Here is a 14,573-nt window from a genome sequence, read left to right on the forward strand (position 1 = left end):
TGTCCACTGTTCTATTACCCCTACCTTCCTCTACCCTATCATCCCCCTGTCCACTGTTCTATTACTCCTACCTTCCTCTACCCTATCATCCACCTCTCCACTGTTCTATTACCCCTACCTTTCTCTACCCTATCACCCCCCTGTCCACTGTTCTATTAGCCCTACCTTTCTCTACCCTATCATCCCCCTGTCCACTGTTCTATAACCCCTACCTTTCTCTACCCTCATATCATCCCCCCTGTCCACTGTTCTATTACCCCTACCTTTCTCTACCCTATCATCCCCCTGTCCACTGTTACCCCTATTACCCCTACCTTTCTCTACCCTATCATCCCCCTGTCCACTGTTCTATTACCCCTACCTTTCTCTACCCTATCATCCCCCTCTCCACTGTTCTATTACCCCTACCTTCCTCTACCCTATCATCCCCCTGTCCACTGTTATATTACCCTTACCTTTCTCTACCCTATCATCCCCCTGTCCACTGTTATATTACCCCTACCTTTCTCTACCCTATCATCCCCCTGTCCACTGTTCTATTACCCCTACCTTTCTCTACCCTATCATCCCCCTGTCCACTGTTCTATTACCCCTACCTTTCTCTACCCTATCATCCCCCTGTCCACTGTTCTATAACCCCTACCTTTCTCTACCCTATCACCTCCCTGTCCACTGTTCTATTACCCCTACCTTTCTCTACCCTATCATCCCCCTGTCCACTGTTCTATTAGCCCTACCTTTCTCTACTCTATTGTATCTATTCTTACTTATATACAGCCCTTCCCCTAACCCTACCCCCTCTGTCGTGAGGACAATCCGCTTTCCTCTCTAAGGCAAACGAACCATTATATTGACAGAAATATCGTAAAAACGTACATCACATCGATAGCCCACTAATCCTGTTATCGGTGATACTATCCATTTTTTCTTCTTTTTTTCTAAAACCAATTGAGAAAATCGATTAATGGGTCGATATCTCGTCATTATGTTTCGTGTGTCTTCCAGCCGTCTACCTATAGGGAAGAGTAAACGCTGTTTAATTAGTTCGCAATTCCATACCAACATTTTCAGGTATAAGATAATTAGGTTTAAGGCAAACTAGCAATGTTTCATTAGTTTTGTGTTTGAACCGAGTAATCAATATTTATGAATGTTACGTGCAAATGTCTGTTACCATTTGACGGGGGCAAATCAAAGTGTGCAGTTATAATCATCGATGATCATGGCCGTAAGACTCGGAGAGTTATCTGGACTGGGTATTTACATTAGAGCGTATAAACAATTGGCTTCCCCCAGGGAAATGTATGAGCTAGCCTTACCTACCTGTACACTGTACACACACGAGTACACAGCGAGGCAGAATTATAATAAACCCAATTTTATGTGATTATCTGTCTCCACACAGCAGTGACACACGTTATCGACTGGAGTTTCGTTATCACCATCGCTAGTAATCATTATAGAAGAGAAGGCATATGAGTACAGCTTTTACCAAAGCTTATATAAAAATAACTAACACACCAACGTAACGATCTATTAAAAAAATCTTTTATAATATCGCTACGAAAAACAACATTCAGAGCTATTATGTGGTGATAATGTATTATTGTGATTAGCATAATTTGTAGGATTACATTTGATGATAATGCGAGAACCGGTAGTGTTGTTTTGGGGTCCTTCTTACGAAAAGAAGCAAGCACTTAGCATATGAATGGCAAACTACCTTGTTGGTGTTGATGTTGAAATACGATATATACGGGTATAATCGTGTTATATTTCTGTATATAAGTTTACCCTGTAGGCTAAAGGGCCCCTTATGTTGATGGAAAACCCTACTTCCTGTGTAAGGCTAGAGGAAGTACACACTCTGTGGCACACACTTGCCTCACACCACAGTGATGCTGTACCACCGACTCCCCCGTAATACTAAGCCGATAATCTTGTCCATCAAACACATGCTCTATTCAATGATGTGTTCACATCCACACGTGAAATCTAACCCGTTCTCAGCTTCTGTTCACTCCATGATAAGAATACTGAATGACATATTCACATTTCTCCCCCAATAGATCTCACCCCTGCTACTACTAATGTGATGCACGCTGCCCCGGCATTGAGTCGCTCCACATAAAAACAAATGCATCACACTAAATGAATATTCCTCAACATTTACACAGGTTAAGATGTCACCATGCCGATTTGGAGGTGCATACATATGTGTGTATATGTACTTACCAATAAATCCTGTTAGATTTGGTGTCTCCCTATACATTAGTAATGTTCCATTGGGCTAGCTATTCCGGCTAGGATGGTCACGTTATTTACAAACGTACCACACAAATCGCATGATACTCCAGGCATACATCACAGAAATATCACAGAAATTGACACGAATGTCTTAATTTTTAAATCCATATCATAAAAAATGGGTTACAGATGCAACAACATGGACCTGGACTCCGCCACCATTCACTTGAATTCAGCATCCACATCTAAACACATAGACTTATGCATAAATCATCCTCGACATCAAAACGAGGCTTGTCGTCTGCTTAGCGCGTGGATGCTGCTGTGAGGAAGTATAATGCTAGTCTTCGTGTCATGAATGAAAAGAATTAGTTTCCGTTGAATATTTGTAATTACGATATTTTCTAGTTCACAGATGCGACAACAGATAACACAGTAAGCATGTTGTCGAAAGGGGGCAGGTTACCAGCTATCTGACATACGATTCATTATTCATGTGCAGCGTATCTAGGATGACACAGAACTCATTATGTTCACGCTACGATCGATAGGCTCATGGCAGACTCAGCGTTTATTCAGCCAGATAGTTTAATGTTCAAACGATTGATAGGAATCTCTTCCCTTTCATTCTTTCTCCTTTCGTTCCCTCTGATCTAATTACACTTGTCCAGCCGTCGCTGTTATATTTTTTAATCGGTATACATTATACATAAAGTCTACTTACGATTGTACTATGTTTTAAAACCTTTCTCGCTTTGTTGATCTACACACATCTAATGGACCTTATCTAGGAAACATTACACAAAACAACATATCATTTAAATCCCTGCATGTTTTTATACCCATTGTTGTCCTTATGTATGTAGATTTTTTCACCTCCGTAACACCTGCTAATCTGTCATTCTTATTCGCAGTCGATTCCTCAAGGTTTTTGCGCTTTCCATTCCTTCGTTTCTTTTGTAGTAATGTTTTAATATATATGAGTACGAGAATTTGGTACCGTATCTATTAATATTTCAATTATTTCACAAATTTCTTTTGTAATGTTTGTTGTTTCTGAAATCATGAATTAAATTCTGTTGATTACATATGATAATTAGTGTATGTGTTAAAAACTAGATCGATCAATGCGAAGTCCATGCTTTTCCATATTTCGTTTGAATTTTTGTTTTCAAAAGAGTAGAAATTCGCATATACGTGACTTTTGCCGAATTTTAAAACCCTGTTAAGTATTTGAGAGAATTGTGAATGGAATTGGCAAGCAATATCTGAAAATCGATGTCACAAGGAGTTCTACAATCATTCTGGCAATTAGATTTGAAACCTTTTCTCCTTCAAATATCGCTTAATATACAGGAACTAAGGGTGTAAATATGCCCCGTGGTCATAGATGACCTTCAGAGTGGGCGTGTTTTATCAGAATCTGCCTCAGTGTTCCACACAGGGTATGCTAACTGTTATACTGTTCTGGTGTCTGGGTGATATCGTTCTTTAACGATTTCACTTCAACACAGAACTTTCCATTATCAATAATGAGGTCCGAGCGACGTGAAAAAAAAAATATATAAAACTATTTCACATTGATTCTGCATCGTATTTTTGCAGAGATTTTCATCGGATTTTGCAGTTGTATCTCATTGTGTTTCCTTGTGTAGTATAATTTGCCATTCTGTGTAATGCTGTGTAGTATAATTTGCCATTCTGTGTAATGCTGTGTAGTATAATTCGCCATTCTGTGTTATGTTGTATAGTATAATTTGCCATTCTGTGTTATGTTGTGTAGTATAATTTGCCATTCTGTGTAATGCTGTGTAGTATAATTTACCATTCTGTGTTATGTTGTGTAGTATAATTTGCCATTCTGTGTAATGCTGTGTAGTATAATTTACCATTCTGTGTTATGTTGTGTAGTATAATTTGCCATTCTGTGTTATGTTGTGTAGTATAACTTGCCATTCTGTGTTATGCTGTGTAGTATAATGTGCCATTCTGTGTTATGTTGTATAGTATAATGTGCCATTCTGTGTAATGCTGTGTAGTATAATTTGCCATTCTGTGTTATGTTGTATAGTATAATTTGCCATTCTGTGTTATGTTGTATAGTATAATTTGCCATTCTGTGTTATGTTGTGTAGTATAATTTGCCATTCTGTGTTATGTTGTATAGTATAATTTGCCATTCTGTGTAATGTTGTGTAGTATAACTTGCCATTCTGTGTTATGCTGTGTAGTATAATGTGCCATTCTGTGTAATGCTGTGTAGTATAATTTGCCATTCTGTGTTATGTTGTGTAGTATAATTTGCCATTCTGTGTTATGTTGTGTAGTATAATTTGCCATTCTGTGTTATGTTGTGTAGTATAATTTGCCATTCTGTGTTATGTTGTATAGTATAATTTGCCATTCTGTGTAATGCTGTGTAGTATAATTTGCCATTCTGTGTAATGCTGTGTAGTATAATTTGCCATTCTGTGTTATACTGTGTAGTATAATTTGCCATTCTGTGTCATACGGTTTAGTATAATTTGCCATTCTGTGTTATGCTTACTGAAAGATCTTTAAAACAGCTCTAAAGTTCGTTATTGAGTATTATCAGTGTGTTATTAAGAGTTAGGATGAAGTGTTTAATAAACACTGACTAGATATATCATGGCTCTATATTTTCCTCTCTGACGCAGTAGTCAGTATATTTTTGATATTAATATGAATAATGCATTGAAAATAAACCTTGTTTTAGTATTTTAGATTTTAATGTATATTGACGATTTTACTTTAACAGTCATACGTCATATTTGTTTCTTTTTAATGAATGTCTATCACCATGGTTACATTATACGACGAACACTGAGGGAGACTTTTCCGAAATATTGGTAAATTAGAAGAGATATGTAAGTGGAATTTCAAAGATGTATTTTGGGCAAAATAAAATTATGATAACTGATTAAATTGAATTATTTCTAAAGCTTTCATTTGGAATGTAGCATTGCTGTATACTAATTGTGTTGTTGGTAAACATCTAAGGTAATTACTTAGTCTTTATTCACTGTTTTCGATACATTAGTATACTTAACAGCAAAAGAAACGTGAGAAATGGGTTCACATAAAATAATGATAAAGTATAACCAATACATCCACTGGTTAAATGTCTGAAGACACCAAAACAGAAACACAATATCTTTTTCATTGAATTTGACGTCAAAAGACATGACTTTGTCTGTAATTATCCAGGAAGTAATATGTTGAACTCCTGATAGAGATCAAACAATCACAGACGCACACCGCCTCATCGAATGAACTCCAGGACCTTCCTTGCTGTGAACGTGGCTGGACTGAACCTGTTAAGTCAGTGGGATATACATATGTTACGTCATCGATGTAGTTCTTTGAAATATTATTTACTTTGTGTAAATCCGGCTAATGACGCCAAACACTCATGTTGAAAACCTTGTGGAATTGCTTTAAACAAAAAGACGCTTATTTTTCCTTAATCTTAAAATCTAGCCTTTTTTTAATATCGATTTACTTCTTTCTAGAAATGATAATCTGCCTGTAGACACTAATGTAATGATATTCAGAAATATGAACAATTTCATTAAATGTAACAGTTGATTTTAAAAATACAAGAACTCTGATCAATTTGTTTTTTTAGTTCGGAGAGCAGTGTAACTTTGTAACTTTCCGGTATGTACATAATTATAGATTCATGACCTTAATTTTTGCCAAAAGCTGCAATTGTAATTTGTTTCGGGAAAAGGGCTTAAATAATATTTTGACTTGTGCCCAATCGATGATGATTATGGAAGTAAAATATCAAACCAGAATCAATCTACTTTGATCTTACATTTCATTAAGTGTACTTATTAATTAATATACTAAGAACTACCAAATTGAACCATTGATTGAATATTGTTTTCTCTGTATCAAAATCCTTCAATGAAGCAATATGTCTTTATATAATCATCTTTTGTTGCATGTTCTTTGTTGAAGAATAATTTATTTTTTAATCGTGACTATATCTTTGATATTGTTTTGCCCTACTTCAATCACGTGGTTGATATAAACCTATGTTTGTAGTACTTGTTGCTCTGACGATGTAAGTCTTATATATAAGTACAAATATACAAGGAATGATAACCCTTGGTCATGTTTATTTCTCATCATGTTTCAAATCATAATATGATAACCTTCTGTTATAACAAAACACACGGTGCTTATATACACATTGATTCCCGATACAAACAAGCATTAGCCACCAAGGATGAATCTGTCTCTATAAAGAATGGAGTGTTGAATTTTGTCAATGATTGCACAGAAATGTGAATAGTGCTTTGTAATACAAATATATGATTGGATGGAGTAGAACCAAGTTATGCATTGTTCATCATACAGCTGGTTCGTTCTTCTATGACTAGTCAGTGATACCAATGGTTTGAATTTTGAAATGTAGGCGATTGAGAAAAATCCAAAGTGATCAAAAGAAATATACGAACCAATATTCAGAAAACTGATAATGTTGCTTCTATTCTGTCTATAACTATTTAGCCGATATAATTAGTTTCCCTGTAATAATTTCTCTTTATTTTTTTATCTTTATGATATTTTGTTTTTATAACAGTATTTTGTACATAATTTTTAAAATTATTATTTAAAATCAGCGATAAGCTATAGCCTGTCTATTGTTTAGTTTGTGAAGATTAATTCCGTCTTTCCGTACTTTTCAGGTGAAACTATAATGTTTATTTAATTTGCACATATTACTACATCTTGGTTTTAATTACTTTTCACGTGTAACTATATACCATCTTTAATTACTTTTCACGTGTAACTATATCCCATCTTTAATTACTTTTCACGTGTAACTATATCCCATCTTTAATTACTTTTCACGTGTAAATATATCCTGTTAACGATTATTTTCACGTGTATATCCTGACCATGATGATTTTGCAAGTATACATGTAGTTATCTTTTGTGTAATTATTTTTCACGAGAAGTTATATCTTGTCTTTAATCATGTCACGCGTGTTCCTATATGCTGTCTGTAAATAGAATTCTACGACCTGTTCCCTAGGTTTTAGAAATGGTAAACTGACGGAAAACCCGTAACACAAGTTTTCAAGAGATTCTGATTGGTAAAAAATATGGGTATGTTTACGGTCGTCATAGTGATCTCATTGAGAAATACTCTATTTTTTGTGCGATATAAAACTGGACTTGTTTAACGATATTTATTTTGCATCTTGGCTCCGTGTTATACCTTGTTCTCATTTGAGAATATGAAATTACAAAATTTACTTACTTTGATTGACCAGGGTTTACATGGCGGATGTCTTCGATAAAGTGGATGACGCTTACTCTTTCGGAACACCTTATCTTATTTTCGTGTACTTTTCAAGAGCGGCCATATAAATCTTTCTTTTGTTAACGTTTTGTCCAAGTTTGGATGAATCTGAGATTAAGATCATGTGGACATGTTGGTATTTTCTTGTTGTTTATTGAAAGATGAGTACAGATTGACAATCAACATAATCAGTACAAAATGCTTAAAAAGTGAACGATGTTATTTAGAATGACTCAATACTCCAAATTAACATAAATTGATTGAACAGTAGGCGAGGTACGCATTTCCCCCGTCGGCGTTGACTACACACACACTCATAACCCAACTGTTATCAAAATAAACACGTAGATATAAGCATTAGTACTTATCACCGAACCCTGTGTTTTTTTCTATTATATTTTATTCATGTACTAATATATTACTTATCAGAGGTATAGTATAATAAGATTGTACAAAAGATACACAAGTGAATAGCACCTTTTAATAATTGAGAGTTAGATACAGCTGTTTCGTCTACTAGGACTCCATAGTGATGCTAAGGGCCTAAATTTTGAAGTCTAGGGAGCGACTAAGGAAAATCCAAAGTGACCGAAAGGAAGGTCAAGATTTAGACGAGGTGGAACAGCAGACCCATAATTCAATAAATTTCAAGTCTGCGTAAATCTGTTTTTGTGTCAGTTTCTGCTGTTCAGTTGCATGTCAACTTTCGCTATGCTCAGTTAATTGTTTCTGTTATTTATAATCGTACATGATTAAAGGTGAGACACATTTCAAATAATTTATGGTCCCCCGAAGTAGTAACATTTCCCAGCGTTATGTAATTATATGTTTAACTGAATCGGAATTCTTTCCAAACATTAAAAACAATGTTTTCGTTTCCGTCTATAACTCATATGATCTAAAAATTTGGTGCAGTGTACCCAGATGTATAACATGTTTTACAACTGCGTTTGAATTTTCCAACAATGTGAACCTGAAGAATATCGGTTGCTTATGAATGTCGTCTGTTTTGTTTGACCATTTAAACTGGATATCTCCCGTTCATTTTGTATCGGAATTGCCATACTTGTTTTTGTCCATTGATCAACATTATCGATTGATAAGAATTATGTGTAAGCCGCTTAACTGTACTCTCTGTGTCATTATACTATGTGTCAACTTACATTAGAACGTCAATGATGAAAAAAAATCTCTCTCAACGACTGACGTCACAATCAATAAACTATATTTTAGACGTAAATGAACTTTCGTCACCTTTTAAACTGAGAAGTTTAACTATTAATATCCCCTTTGGATTGATTCATCAAATGTCAAACGTCGATTTACATGCTTATTCCATGCCAACTGATATATCATTCCATATATTTTAACACGATTACTGTGACGTTGAATAAGGCAATACAATTAAATTCCTCTGCCTTTTTTCTACAAAAACTCTTCTAAATCAATGATCGTTCTTCTAGTACAATCCATACCGAAACATTTGGCCAATATCTGCAACATAATGCAACATAGTTTAACATAAGTGATGCTGGCTATTAGCTGTCTTCTTTCTACAGAAATAACAACACAGTTTATAGAAATCACAGTTTACAGAAGTCACAGTTTATAGTAGTCAAATTTTATAGAAGTCACAGTTGATAATTTTTTTTTAATTTATTGATATTTTGTAATATTTCCTTGTGCTTTATGGTATGGAGATAAACCTCAAACTGTAAAATATGTGTGCGAGATGACAAGGTCAAGTGTCGAGATATTTTCTCTCTCACACATATTGCACAACTTGAAGCTGTTTTTCTAACTTAAAGATGACATTCTTTCTGATATAAAAAAAATCTTTATTTTTAAATTAAAAACAGTTCCACGAGTTTGTCGCATAAGATAGTTTTTAATCCTTCATTGTGTGATTTACCACTGTTGTTCTTTTGAAACCTCTGCCTCCGTACGTTCAACCCAATGTTTTTAAATAATTATATATTGTGTATTATACAACTAAAGATAATAGCATACCCAGAAGTGTTATTACATTTAGCAGTGATTAATGTAATGAATAACATCGATATGGGGAAATGCACATAATGTGCTTTTGGTCTGCTTAATTCCTTTCTGTGAATGTGTTTTCATTTTGTCCTTCTTAAACAGGATATTTCTTCCCAAGTTTTCAACTAATGAATTTTAATGATATAGATAGTGGTGTCCCATCACAGCAATGAAGTATTTTTAAAGAAACAACAACAAAGGATGTGGCCAAAATAAAAAAGTATTTCTTCATTGAAATGTGTTCTTAAATAAATTGAAATCCAGAAATGTGTTACGTAAGTTATTTATATTGATTCGCGAGAGATTTACCTATATAACAAAAAAACAAGACGTTTCTTCCATTGGAATATATAAGTGTGTGCTAAATAACAGATTATTGCTCTTTCTGGTAATGTTTCCTTTACTTCCCACGAATGGAATGCGTGAAAATGCGCTAAATGTTATACAAAAGTGTGTTCTTTATTTGGAAAATTTAGAAACTGTCACTTTGTGAATAATGTGATAAGTTTGAATATATACGTATGGTTTTGCATTTTGTATCAGCTGGCACAATTTTGTAATACACTGACTTGACCTTGTTCCTTAATTAAAATATATTTGTTCGTTTTGATCTTGTCAAGTCTATAATGTCTATAATATAGTATAATTATTTTGCATTTTTCTTTTGGTATCCTAATTAGGACATAAGGTACCAGACAATCTCGAGCTACCTTTCACTGTCTGATAAACGACTATCCTAGAGGTGAGTCACTTATAAGACAACCACAGGTAACATACAGTCACAGGTTACATATAAAACAGTTACGGGTAACATATAGAACAGTTACAGGTAACATATAGAACAGCTACAGGTAACACATAGAACAGTAACAGGTAACATGTAGAACAGTTACAGGTAACATATAGAACAGTTACAGGTAACATATAGAACAGGTACAGGTAACATATAAAACAGTTACAGGTAACATATAGAACAGTTACAGGTAAAACATAGAACAGTAACAGGTAACATGTAGAACAGTTACAGGTAACATATAGAACAGTTACAGGTAACACATAGAACAGTAACAGGTAACACATAGAACAGTAACAGGTAACATGTAGAACAGTTACAGGTAACACATGGAACAGTAACAGGTAACATGTAGAACAGTTACAGGTAAAACATAGAACAGTTACAGGTAACATATAGAACAGTTACAGGTAACACATAGAACAGTAACAGGTAACACATAGAACAGTTACAGGTAACATATAGAACAGCTACAGGTAACACATAGAACAGTAACAGGTAACATATAGAACAGTTACAGGTAACATATAGAACAGTTACAGGTAACATATAGAACAGTTACAGGTAACACATAGAACAGTAACAGGTAATTTGTAGAACAGCTACAGGTAACATATAGAACAGTTACAGGTAAGATATAGAACATTTACAGGTAACACATAGAACAGTAACAGGTAACATGTAGAACAGTTACAGGTAACATATAGAACAATTACAGGTAAGATATAGAACAGTTACAGGTAACACATAGCACAGTAACAGGTAACATATAGAACAGTTACAGGTAACATATAGAAAAGTTACAGGTAACACATAGAACAGTAACAGGTAACATGTAGAACAGTTACAGGTAACATATAGAACAGTTACAGGTAACACATAGAACAGTAACAGGTAACATATAGAACAGTAACAGGTAACATATAGAACAGTTACAGGTAACACATAGAACAGTTACAGGTAACATGTAGAACAGTTACAGGTAACATATAGAACAGTTACAGGTAACACGTAGAACAGTTACAGGTAACATATAGAACAATTACAGGTAACATATAAAACAGGTACAGGTAACATATAGAACAATTACAGGTAACATATAGAACAGTTACAGGTAACATATAAAGAACAGTTACATGTAACATATAGAACAGTTACAGGTAACATATAGAACAATTACAGGTAACATAAAGAACAGTTACAGGTAAGATATAGAACAGATACAGGTAACATATAGAACAGTTACAGGTAACATATATAACAGGTACAGGTAACATGTAGAACAGGTACAGGTAACATATAAAACAGTTACAGATAACATATAGAACAGTTACAGGTAACATATATAACAGGTACAGGTAACATATAGAACAGTTACAGGTAACATATATAGAACAGTTACAGGTAACATATAGAACAGTTATATGTAAGATGCTTGTTTATAGTACAAAAAGATCAATTGATTGAATCACAACCGTTTCTATAAAAAGTAATATGTGCCATTATTATATACGATTGTGTCGTTATTGTTATTTTGGTTTAAATCAATTATGTAAATGCGACTTACTTGGATAGACCAGATTTACATGGTGATTGTTATCGATGAAGCAGCAGGTGATTGCCCTTCTTTCTTTTGTTCATATTATATTGATTTTGATTGTCTGCGTTTATCTGTTCATATGTCTGCGTTGTTTATCTGTTAATATGTCTGCGTGGTTTATCTGTTAATATGTCTGCGTTGTTTATCTGTTAATATGTCTGCGTTGTTTGTCTGTTATATTTGGTTGTAAATCAATTATCATATGTGACTTGTTTGGATGCCCAGATTTACATGGTGATTGTTTATCTGTTGATATGTCAGCAGGTGATTGTCTGTTTATATGTCTGCGTGGTTTATCTGTTAATATGTCTGCGTTGTTTATCTGTTCATATGTCTGCGTGGTTTATCTGTTAATATGTCTGCGTTGTTTATCTGTTAATATGTCTGCGTTGTTTGTCTGTTCATATGTCTGCGTTGTTTGTCTGTTCATATGTCTGCGTTGTTTGTCTGTTCATATGTCTGCGTTGTTTATCTGTTCATATGTCTGCGTTGTTTGTCTGTTAATATGTCTGCGTGGTTTATCTGTTAATATGTCTGCGTTGTTTATCTGTTAATATGTCTGCGTTGTTTGTCTGTTCATATGTCTGCGTTGTTTGTCTGTTAATATGTCTGTTTTGTTTATCTGTTCATATGTCTGCGTTGTTTGTCTGTTCATATGTCTGCGTTGTTTATCTGTTCATATGTCTGCGTTGTTTTTCTGTTAATATGTCTGTTTTGTTTATCTGTTCATATGTCTGCATTATTTATCTGTTCATATGTCTGCGTGGTTTAACTCTTAATATGTCTGCGTTGTTTATCTGTTAATATGTCTGCGTGGTTTATCTGTTAATATGTCTGCGTTGTTTGTCTCGGTTCATATGTCGGCGTTGTTTTTCTGTTTAAATGTCTGCTTTGTTTATCTGTTCATATGTCTGCATTATTTATATGTTCATATGTCTGCGTTGTTTATCTGTTAATATGTCTGCGTTGTTTGTCTGTTAATATGTCTGTTTTGTTTATCTGTTCATGTCTGCGTTGTTTGTTCATATGTCTGCTTTGTTTATCTTTTCATACGTCTAATTTGTTTATCTGTTCATAATTCTGTTTTGTTTATCTATTCAGGTCTGATTTGTTTATCTTTTCATTTCTGATTTGTTTATCTTTTCATATGTCTGATTTATTTATCTGTCCACATGTCTGATTTGTTTATCTGTCCACATGTCTGATTTGTTTATCTTTTCATACGTCTGCATTGTTTATCTGTTCATACGTCTTGAATCAGGACATCCTTGACCAGATTAAACCATGTTATCAATAATCGAGATGTTCCGGTTAAACAAAAACTATTGATCTTTTTCCACAAACGTAGTATAAATCAACATCCCATTGTACTCACACCAATACACATACGACACCCTGGGTGGTTTGGCATCTGGAACAACATCAAGAAAACTCTTGATTATAGGTATTCGTAACAAACAATGTTATAACTTCTCTTGTACTTTATTAACTTCGTGATAAATTTATCTTCCCTCCTGTCATTCCAATCAGTAGAAATAGTTAGCTACTTACCAAAACAATCTCCGAGCGTATAAACATTGCTAAAACTAAACCAGATTGAAACTCGTATCAGAAATTCATTGACTGAGAGTTATTTAAATACTTTCTTAAACACATTTTCATAATTCAGCTGCTTTGTTGTCATGCCAAACAGTCGTATGTACAAACTTAATTCATTTTATTCTTCCGTAAAAATTATAAAAATCCAAACTTTTAGGCACTACTTTTTTTTACGATTTACCAAGTTGTCAAACAAGAGTTATTTTAATATTGATAAAACAATGCAATATGCATATATGCATTTTTCTTTCTATCATATTTCGTATTATTTAAAAGACAAACACCGCATAGTTATAAAATACACAGAAATAAATGACATCTTCAAATCGACACTGCCGACATACTAAAGTTCGGCATGAAACAACATAGCATCTAACCAATATCTTATCAGCTCTTTATCTCGATCTTTTCCTTCAGCTGAAACAACAAAGACAGTTTCCACCAAGTTGTATCATAAATGTGATAATTTAGAATTCTCTATTATGAATTTTCCATTTCTGGAAAGCAACATCACAACATCCCTTGCGTAAGCTGTTTACATGACACTATATGAATAACCTTTTCGCGTCCGTTCCGGTAATCGAACCCGGACGGCTAGGTAAAAGGCCAGTGCGTTACCACTGCGCCACCCGACCACCCTCCGTCTATGTTACAATGAAAGATTGGCCCCAGGTTTCATCGGTTGATATGGGCTGAAAGGTAATCCTGACATTTCATCAAGTCCAGCAGGTTACATAACCTGGATGACATCAGTGGTCTCTGGTCCATAATTTGTCTTCGCCTTCTTACTACTAACCTGAGTTGCCTGTCCTAGTTTCCTCTTTACCGCCCTTACCGTTACGTCTGAGACCATATTGTTCTGACCAGGTCATATCTCGAGTACGGTGGTGGTAATGTAAGGTAAATGCAGTTCCAAGTTTTACACCTGTCAATTTATACCAAACAAAGGGGAA

General features: G+C 34.5%; 1 protein-coding gene across 1 annotated transcript in view; it reads right to left on the reverse strand.

Annotated features, from left to right (window-relative positions):
• The window catches only part of LOC132552194 (regulator of G-protein signaling 17-like), a 51,314-nt gene extending 49,045 nt beyond the window's left edge, over window positions 1–2,269 (reverse strand). The window contains exon 1 of the mRNA XM_060216342.1: window positions 2,236–2,269. The gene's annotated coding sequence lies outside the window, so the exon portion shown is untranslated. The remainder of the gene's footprint in view (window positions 1–2,235) is intronic.
• Window positions 2,270–14,573: the final 12,304 nt, after the last annotated feature.

The sequence above is a fragment of the Ylistrum balloti genome, unplaced genomic scaffold (genome assembly GCF_031769215.1).
Source record: "Ylistrum balloti isolate Yb309-2 unplaced genomic scaffold, AGI_CSIRO_Ybal_v1 Utg370240, whole genome shotgun sequence".
Lineage (NCBI taxonomy): Eukaryota > Metazoa > Mollusca > Bivalvia > Pectinida > Pectinidae > Ylistrum > Ylistrum balloti.